The sequence below is a fragment of the Epinephelus moara genome, chromosome 8, assembly GCF_006386435.1.
Source record: "Epinephelus moara isolate mb chromosome 8, YSFRI_EMoa_1.0, whole genome shotgun sequence".
Taxonomy (NCBI): domain Eukaryota; kingdom Metazoa; phylum Chordata; class Actinopteri; order Perciformes; family Serranidae; genus Epinephelus; species Epinephelus moara.
The window spans coordinates 13,389,503-13,399,244 of record NC_065513.1 but is presented as its reverse complement, the minus strand read 5'-3'; the positions used below and the strand labels follow the sequence as shown (position 1 = coordinate 13,399,244).

Sequence of the window (9,742 nt, the reverse complement as noted above, 5' to 3'; positions counted from 1 at the left end):
TTATTGTGGCCAGCCTAAGGCACACCTGTGCAATAATCATGCTGTCTAATCAGCATCTTGATATGCCACACCTGTGAGGTGGGATGGATTATCTCGGCAAAGGAGAAGTGCTCACTAACACAGATTTAGACAGATTTGTGAACAATATTTGAGGGACATGGTCTTTTGTGTATATAGAAAATGTTTTAGATCTTTGAGTTCAGCTCATGAAAAATGGGAGCAAAACAAGTGTTGCGTTTATATTTTTGTTCAGTGTACGTACATTTTCAATTTATGCATAAAAAAAGAGGTGGAAAAGTTGGTGTATTTATAAAAAGCAAATAGCAGCAAAGTGCAATGGAGATTTAAATATTTCTTGCGCTTCCGTCCAGCTCTGTGTAGACCACTGAGGAAACAGTAACCTTCCTCAAATTGATAAATAAAGCAAACATGAATGCCATATTTCCATCTTTTTCTCTACAGTGGTGTCGCTCCCTGAGGTTTGACTGGCGCTCTTTCAATTACACCATCTTGTTGTGGCCTGGAAAATGAGCACCACCAACTATTTATCTCAATGCATCTAACTCTGAATATTCCCATAATGTTGGACACATATTGATTTACTTTTTATTTGCAGATTTTCTGATAATGATGTTAAAATTTGTGTTACATGGAAATTTCTCTTCTATCATAAAAACACCTTGCCGTCAACTGACTTTAAAAAGACTATTCTCGTGCATTGCTTGTATGTACACCTGCGAAAAGTAATGCATCAGAATTTGCATATAACCTGCATAATCAGGAAGGCTGGGATCACAAGACCAATGCACTGATGGGAGTAAAGCAGGAACCAGTATACAGAGCAAAACTCTGTGCATTCCACTACCCATACTACTATACTAAATAGTAACCCGGAAAAGATTTAGTACATCCCAATACATAGTATGTCAAATGCAGTATGCCAGAAATACCAGGACGTTCTACTACATCCAGCAATGCAAGCCAGCATGCATTTCTGTTTGTCTGACCCACAATTCTCTATGCAGCGGACAATACGTCACATCAACTGAGCCACAAACAGATGACGGCTTGACAACCCACTGACAGCTGCTTAAGGGCAGCTGCAGTACCTACAAAAAGTAAAAAGAAAAAGTATGTGACTCAGACCGCACCCTCAGTGTGAGCAGGCAGGTTGGGGTGGTGGATGAGTCAAACAGACACAGGACTTTCCCCATGAGACCGGTGTTTGAAACCAAGTAAACTTTGAGTTATTCAAAGGTACATCATCACCATGTTTCTTGTCTTTATACTAACCTATGGAACTTTACCTGCCTAAAACTTACCACCATACCTTGACCTCAAAGCCACAGTGTGTCGGAATTTCTCCCATCTAACGTTGAGATCATATATTGCATTCAAACGGATAGCATATTCTAGCGCCTCACTGTTTCAAACGTGTATTGCAACAATGGTAGCCGCTGTGTACCAAAAAGCTATGATGACATTGATGAAGCCATGTCATCCGATACTTCATGGAGTATTCATTCAGTCGACAAACCTCCTCCTCACCATGCTGGCTGTGTTTACAAGGTAGGACTGTTGGGGCGGGTGTAAATCTAAACAAAACAATCACGTCTTGTCTTTTGACAACTGACAAGTGGCTCAACCTCACACACCTCATCCCTCTCCTCGCATCACTGCGCCGCTAACAGCGACTAACAACTGTTAGCGGCCAGCACCATTAGCTGTTAGCGCTGTTAGCTGTGATTGCGTTACCTTTCTCCTTCAGCAGCTCTTTCCTCCTGGGAAAGGCTACCCCAATGTTGACCCTCGTTTTTTGAATTCGCTGGTCTCGTTGCCTTTTTGATTCCCTTTTGGGCTATCTTGGCGACGAGGATTCTGTCTCCCGTGATGCTGCGTATGCATGATCCTGCATTATGCTCAAAGAGTGGGATGTTGTTATGCTGCAGTAGTGCCAGGGTGGTAGCGAAGCGCCTCTTCCTTCTCTCCTTCAGCTTCTCAGTCATGCAGCGCTGGCCTGGCTCTCAACGAAAACGCCAAAGGCGGGGCTGTATGTCCCTTGCTGGCGGATGTATTCTCAAGATGGCGAAACATTTTTGAACCCCCCAGACGACTTACCCGCAGAATGTACAAACAAATCCGAAATTCTCCTTTTATGAGAATAAGTCAGATTATTGGTGGAGGTAATAATACACCAATGATGACATATTTATGAATGCAGACATCTTTTTTTGCCAATAAACAACTGAAAATGTTACACAATGTCCCTTTAAGTACATAACTTTACATTAAGTACGTAACATGACGACATTCAACCAAGTATCTTCTCCTAAACCTAACCAACGTAACTTTGCGTGAAGCACCTAACTTTGTGTTAAGTATGTAACAACGCCATTTGTGGGAGGCTAATTTGTGAAAATTCAAATTTGATATTTAATTGATTTGTATTTAATTAATTACAACGCTAATAATTGAATTAGTAAGATTTTTTAGTGTTTCAGACTGTTTATGAATCCATCCTGGTTATTAGAGCAACTGAATTGCAATACCTAGTTAATATCAAACAAACTGAAAAACAAACAAATATGTGCTATTGATGACTGACACTTTGCAGGCAATGTTTTACAGACACAGTATTAGAGCTCATGTGAGAGCAATACTGTGAGTATTAAAAATGAGAAAGATGAGAAGATTTTCTATGTTTAGCACATCTATATAAATCCTCCTGAAAGGATAAACAAACAACATGAAAGTGTGTGTTTGATATGCTGTGACTGCTGACAGGTTGCTCAAGTTTTCCTTTATTTTTAGAGCCCCTTTCAAACCTGGGGCACAAGGCACCACAGAGTAAAAAGTCCTTTACAGTATTATAAAGGTGAGCCCTGGTATCAGTGGCTTTGCTCTCCAAAACAAAAGAAGAAGTCGCTCTCCAACAGAATCCCAATGACCTCTTAATAATCTATAGACTGACTCAATGAAAAACCAGAGAGAAAAATCACATCTGTCTGAGTTCTGTTTCTAACTCTAAGTGGCTGAGATGTTGCTCTGTGGTAGAAACAGCCCCCCACTGTGCCGAGGGCTCCCTCCAATCTTGTTTGAACCTGTCAAGATCAGAAAGGATGGTAGGATGCAGCAAATCAAACTCAAGCAATCTACACTAAAGTGCAGTAATGAAACTAAATTAGAACCTAAAGCAGTGGAGGATATTTTGCCACATTGATCCACTTTATCATGTCTGACGTGTGAGTTGGGGATGGTTAAGTGAGTTCCAGAGAGAAATTAAATTGCAGTTAAAGAAGTTTAAAAGAGCCACAGCTCTGCCGTTGAGACCTCTGGGTCAGAGCATTCATGCTGCGTGTTCACGGCAGTTCACTCAGGGAAGTTCTTCTTTAATCATAGCCCCTGATCATGTGAGTAAACATGACTAATTTATTTAATTTTGACCTGGGGAATTAGTGAGAAGAAAAGGCAAAGTGACGTTAAACCTGAATAATGAATCACTGTGCACATTAGATGATGCTTCTACTCTCTTGTGGCCTTATAATTATAGTGGATTTGAAATAAATACCTCAGGTCACGGGTTTTTTTTTTTAAAACTTCTTTGGAGATTTGTCTTGTTTATCCAAATTTTGTTTGACATGTATGTATGTATGTATGTATGTATGGCTGCTGGTATATCTGGGATACAGTAGGACAAAGACTTAAAGCAGCTATAATAATCAAAATTATGAATGTGTTTTTTGTTTGTTTTTTTATCAACAAAGGATCACCGTTTGTACTGACAAACCCTCGGTTAATTATTACCCAACTCTGTTTATTGCTTTGCTCCACTCTCAACACGTTTTATAGTGAAATAGCCACCTGCCCAGCACCATACAGCAAGCAGACAAAGTTAGCAACAAGCTAACTCGCTAACCAGAACATTTTAGGAGCCAGATATTTCCATATTAAAAAGGGTTCTCCTGCATCTTCCAGCCATGTGCAGCTGAATCAGGTGCTTCTCAGGTCGAGGACAGCACATTTTCAAGGTAGAAAAGGGACTGAAACAAACAGATTGATTACCTGACGACCTGACAACCTTTATTGAGCCTTTGATAGTGCAAACAGACCAACATTTTGACACTACTGTGACTTCATCAGACTCAAAATAGACAAAGTACACTATACCAAAGGCCAAAAACGGAGCTAAAGAAGAGAAAATGTTGGCCAGAGACACAACTTTAAATAACCAGATATGTTGCTCTGTATCTGCTGGATGTGCGAACAGGCAAGTGTTAGCTGACAGCATCATCATATTGACTTAAAGATGACAATTAGTTTTGTTTATAGTTTGTTTCAAGTGGCCATAAAATCAGTTATTGCAGCTTTAAATTTACACAAGTTAAATATGAGTTTTAAATGTGTCATTTTATTTCTTTTCTAATGTTTTGTTAGCATTTTAAGAAATGATTTTATACAGTTATTGTGGAGTTACAAATCATAGACAAAACAGAAAGAACAGAAAAATAAAATAATAGAGAATCAAGACACAAAAGTAAATTGATAAATAAGATACTAACATAAATACATAAATATGAGTTCAAAGGATATCATTTACTGATAACTGATTTGTTTAGGTCAGAGGATACTTTTTACCAACATAGGACACAACAACAGGTGCTATAAATACACACATACACACACAAGCACACCTCCAGTCTTGTGTGTACACATGCATACAACTGTGTTCAATTGTTTCATTTTGCTTATTTCTACCAGGCTCTTTAAAAGTCCAAACATACTCTGGGTACTTCATGTTCCCATTTTCTGGCATAAAGCACATGCTGAATTTACCTTTGACTTCTAGATTCTTTTAAGAAAAAAAAAATTCAATTGCACACACACAAAAAAAGAGGAACAGCAAAATCAACAGCACAAAAATATTCCACAGTTCAGATATGTATTAATGAATTTCAAGTGCAAATCCTTCGTCTCCTTGTTAACCGTGAACTGTGCTTACCTAAGGTCATGCTATGAGTGGGCTCTTATAACCACTGCTTCCATGGAGCAGGGTTATTGGAATACGTACAGACCTTCCCCTTGCATTGAAGTGAGAGCTGTAGCTTATGCAGAGGAGTCTGAGCGGCTTAATTGCTTCTGTCAAGCCAACTCTGTGTACAAGCCAGAGACGGGCTCACCCCACCTTCATGCTCCCTACTCCCATCGCTCATATCTGCCGTGGATTGTATCTGTCTGGTGAGTTGTTAATTTCCTGGGCTAGATCCAGAGACAGCCTTAATGTCCTCTGTAAGTATTCTCCCGTTAGCTGCCTAATGCGTCTGATTAATGTGGCAGAGGATCCTCCTGGACGTTTATGATACTTTGTGAATCAGAATGACAGAGAGTGTGTAATTCACAGAGACAGTACCACCCTCTTTCTGCCACAGCACACATCCTGCTGGGAGGGTGTATGAGGGGTTAAAGGGACAACTGATTAATTTGGGGTGTCTTTGTATGTTAAAATATTGATTTGGAGCTATGTCGGCCAATGATGCAGCACAGCAGGAAGGTGTAAGCATGTCAGTGTAATGTATTGGGATGGCTGGATGTCAGCTGCCATGTTTGGTATAATTGTTTCTGCTTAGATTGTCTGGGAATAGATCAAAGAAATGCCAGCAGGCAGTTCATTTGCCTGTCATGGGACTTACTGTAGCAGAGGTGTTTGTTAATAAATCCCACACTCATTTACACGTTCTACTCCTACTACAAATACATTGACTTCATTCAGCTTTTTGTGAATTTGGCAAGAAAAATAAGACTGATGTGATAAACGTATTTGTCAGCAACGCTTATGTTATTGATAATCCATATCACTGTTTGGATGATTAGATTTGGTCAGTGAGCCTCACATGGTGCCCTGTCAGGTGATGTCACCTTGCAAGCTACTGCTCATGCGGACAGGTTGCAGAACTTGTGAGAGAAGTCGGAGACGAAACGGGCTGTCAAAGGCACTTCAGTGTCAGCCGGCTGAGTGCAGTGAGAGAGAAAGTGCCGAACAATGAGGGAGCTGATAAGGAGCAGGGACTCCTCTGACATCTTTATCAGTTCAAACACACTCTCACACCGGGAGCCCTGACGGAGCCCAATCTGCTCCATGACTGACTGTAGCCAGGGGAGCGACACCGCCCTTGTAGAAATGTTCAAAAGCTTCATTAAGCAACTCTGTCAGTCCCTTTTACGCTGCAGTGTCGTGTGGCATTAGCGCACAAGTAAGGTACTACTGTGTATGCTCTGTGCTCTTTATTGGCTGTAGAGCAAATATCCACTGATCCTGTGTGTGTCCACTTGAGAATGCAAGGCTTGTGCCGTCCTTAACAGAAGTTCTCTGATGGTTGGCTGTAGCCTTGAAGGATGCCCTGCAGCTTGCTTTTCAGCTTTCTCGCAGGGGTTTCCAGATATTTTTGTCTGGTGCTCAGGCCAGTGTTCAGTTATAAAGTCCACTGCTTTTGATAGCTTGATGTTGGCATGGAAACCTTTTTGCGCTACTTACAAAATGGTTGCCTCTGCTGAAAAAAAGACATTTCCACTCAAACTGAAATTGAGATGTATTTTGCTGAGGAATAAATACAAATATCTTTAACATTGTATTTATTTTTCTGCTGTGATAGCTCCTTCTATATTAAAGTTTTGCAGGGGGTGTGGATTTTTGGTCCCAAGTGACAAAATGTTTTCACTGGTAATTTGATTGGTGCAATATGTTTGTTGGCAGACACTAAAAATGTTTCATCCTATCACTATAGCTTCTGTGGAGGCCCTTCTCTGCCAATGTGATGAACAAAAAAAAAATCAAAGATTCTGTAAGTCTTTATAAGACAAACTTTCTTGAAATAATAGTGTCTCAAAATAATTACTATCTCCTCTATCTATTTCTATTTTAAACAGTCTTGACAAACTTTTACAAAATAATGAGTTAATATCTCGAAATAATGAGTTAATGTGTTGAAATGGTGAGTTGGTATCAAAAATAATGAGTTAGCATCTCAAAATGATGACAAACTTTCTTAAAATGAGTTAGTATCTCGAAATAATGAGAAACTTTCTCAAAATAAAGTCTTAGTGTCTTGAAATGATACGTTAGCATGTTAAAATAATGAGTAAATGTCTCAAAAGAAGTTGGCATGACTTACTTATCTCACAATAATGACTCAATATCTAAAAATTATGAGAGGCTTTCTCAAAATAACGAGTTGATTCATTGTTGTCATTATTGTAAGAATTCTTCTTTCTTACTTCTTTTGAAATAAGTCATTATTGCAAGAAAGTTTCGAGTGTTCTCAGTTCCCAAACACTTAGTGAGTGTTGTTAGAATAAAAGGTGATGGAACACAGTGGTAGACATGTTCCTGTCCCAACTGTTTTTGAAACATGCTGCAGGCATCAAATTCAGATCAAGTGTATATTAACAAAAAACAATAAGGTTTATCAGTTTGAACATTTAATATCTTGTCTTTGGACTGTATTCAACTAAACATAGGTTTTAAACAAAATGGATTTGCAAATCATTTCATTCTGTTTTTATGTAAGTTTTACACAGCGTCCCAACTTTTTTGTATTGTTGTATAACTAAAGGATAAATATCTTTTAAAGTTAGTTGTAATGAATGCAGTTTTATGCATGTCTTCTAACCGTACACAAAACATCTTTAAACACCTGGTGTGTGATGAAAACAGCATGAAAATCCCAAGTACTTACCTGCAAATATTTTCGCTGGCTGTCCAGGTGGTGTCCAGCAAAGATGTGGGTTTCATTAATAATTGGCAAACTTTCTGGGGAAAACCTGGTCTGATTAGGAGAGATGGCATTCATCCCACTTTGGATGGAGCTGCTCTCATATCTAGACACCTGGCCAAGTTTATTAGTAATTCAAAACCCTGACAACCCAGAGTTGAGGCCAGGAATCAGAGTTGCAGTCTTACACGCTTCTCTGAGCTTCTAGTGCAGTTACCCACTCATAGAGTTATACAAACGGTGTGTGTGTTCCGACCACCTAAATTATCTAAATCTAAAATTAAACAAAGAGGACTGTGCATAACAACCTCATAAAAATTAAAACCTCCTCTGTGACAGAAAGACAAAACAGGAGAATTAAATGTGAACTGTTAAATATCAGGTCTCTATCGTCTAAAGCAGTGTAAGTAAACGAATTAATATCAGATAATCATATTGATGTACTCAGCCTCACTGAAACTTGGCTGTGTCAAGATGAATATGTCAGTCTAAATGAATCTACTCCTCCCAGTCATAATAATACCCACATTCCTTGAGGCAGCGGCCAAGGAGGGGGAGTTGCAGCCATTTTTGACTCTAGTCTATTAATCAGCCCAAAAGCTAAACTAGATTATAATTCCTTTGAAAGCCTTGTTTTTAGTCTTTTACATCTGACCTGGAAAACCTCACAGCCACTTCTGACTTATAGGATATTTCATCCTGATCACAATGACAGAAATGGACTTCCATAAACTCGACCAGCCACACAGTCAGTTAACTGTCTGGGGACCCAACATTTTTAGCCATTAAGACTCATCTTTGATTTGAGAGTTCCCCACATTTTCTCTGTGACTCTGTATGTTAGGCTACTCCTTTGTTGTGATTCGAGTCACTGTGTAGGCTAACACAGAAGAAGCTTAGGTCAAGAGTTTTGACTGTCTGGTCAGTTGCCGTTACCACAGCTGGAGCCATGAAAGAAAAGCAGCAAACCTTCCTTTTTGCAATGTGGGAAAAACACAGCACAGAGTGAGTGGGAGCTGACAACACAGCAGGTGTTGAGAAACACTGAAAAGTAGTGTTAAGTTGGAATCAGTTAACATTAGCTTCTGCTTTCCAAGTGGAGTAATTAGCCTAGCTCGCTAGCTTCCAGGTTTGAATGCAATACAAAGTGAACAGCAAGATCATTCAAAACGCTGAAAGCTGTAAATCGACAAATGTCCTAAATTACAAATGGTACAACGTTATGTGGGCTTGTTGAAAAAGTTTTTTCTCTTTCAACACTGGTCCTCAGATGTCAGTCAGCCACTGGGAAAACAAAAGAAAGGTACAGAAATTCGCCCACTCTCAGACTATAGATGCTGTTTTTACAAATGTGTCAGAAAAGATGTTTTATCTTCTTTTGAAAAATGTGCACAATAGTGTCACAGAGGTGAAAAGATTTTAATTTTCAGAGGAAAACTGGTGCTTTTTAAATGATAGTCGACATCTTGATTTATTGAAGAACTGCCGAAAGATCCTTTATATTCTACTTTTAATGAGTGATTGATAAAATTAATGAATCCCTCCAGGAAACAATTTCTTTCCTAAGCATTCACACCAAACACTGGTTCTCTTGTGCTGGCATCACTGTAGAGGTGATGCGAGGTGGGGGGAGTTCACACAAAGCTATGGTATCTGTCAAACATAAAGTTTTCTTCTTGGTCACAGAGGATACCCTGCCACAGCTTCATGATTAATGGCTGTTTATGGTTTTATCTCGCAGTGGAGAAATAACTTGGAAGTCGGAAAAAAAAAAAAAAGATATTTCCCCAGACCATCTAATTCCATCTGGTTTCAGCTGTGGTAGTCTGCTATATGATGGGATCAATAGGATTGACAAAGTGCCCAGAAAAAAAGCTGGGTATCTCTGTTTAAGACATACTGATTAATAACCTTTGTGTGTGTGTGTGTGTGTGTGTGTGTGTGTGTGTGTGTGTGTGTGTGTGTGTGTGTGTGTG

General features: G+C 39.3%; 1 protein-coding gene across 1 annotated transcript in view; it reads left to right on the top strand.

Annotated features, from left to right (window-relative positions):
- si:dkeyp-14d3.1 (transmembrane protein 132C) overlaps nt 1-9,742 on the top strand; it is a 180,523-nt gene that overhangs the window by 152,012 nt on the left and 18,769 nt on the right. The window lies entirely within an intron of this gene.